General features: G+C 39.0%; 1 protein-coding gene across 1 annotated transcript in view; it reads right to left on the reverse strand.

Annotated features, from left to right (window-relative positions):
- Positions 1-328: 328 nt before the first annotated feature.
- The window catches only part of LOC137621208 (apolipoprotein D-like), an 8,062-nt gene continuing 7,893 nt past the window's right edge, over positions 329-497 (reverse strand). The window contains exon 6 of the mRNA XM_068351614.1: positions 329-497. This exon is cut by the window's right edge and continues 680 nt beyond it. The gene's annotated coding sequence lies outside the window, so the exon portion shown is untranslated.

Below are 497 nucleotides of genomic sequence, written 5' to 3' on the forward strand. Positions count from 1 at the left end.
AAGTACCAACACAAAATTCTGTGTATTGATACACTTTTGAAGTTTGTCATGAAATACAGGCCCGGACTTGATCCTTGGTACATTTAGTAGCCATCCTATATGAACTTCCACTTCAGTAGCTGTGTAGTAGATTGGCGTGAGGGGTGTGAAGGTCAAATTCATCTCTGTTGGCGAAGGTGGATTTTCACTGTGGCAGCATGGACAGGTGAGTCGTGGTTGGTGGTGGTCATTGTAGGAGGATATGGCAGACGTAGCAGGTAGCTGGGAGGAGGGCTAGGTCACCAAGGTGACGGGGGGATGGGAAATTAATACAAAGACAATTCCCAAACATCTAACTTTATTAAGAAACAACACAGGTATTTAAAGGCCCCCGAGGAGTCATATAAAGATGACAATTGCATGTTTGTATTCAGCAGTTTTTGTCATTATTATTATTATTACTATTATTATTATTATTATTATTATTATTATTATTATTATTGGTAGCAAAGCTACAA

This window comes from Palaemon carinicauda, chromosome 27 (assembly GCF_036898095.1).
Source record: "Palaemon carinicauda isolate YSFRI2023 chromosome 27, ASM3689809v2, whole genome shotgun sequence".
NCBI classification, from domain to species: domain Eukaryota; kingdom Metazoa; phylum Arthropoda; class Malacostraca; order Decapoda; family Palaemonidae; genus Palaemon; species Palaemon carinicauda.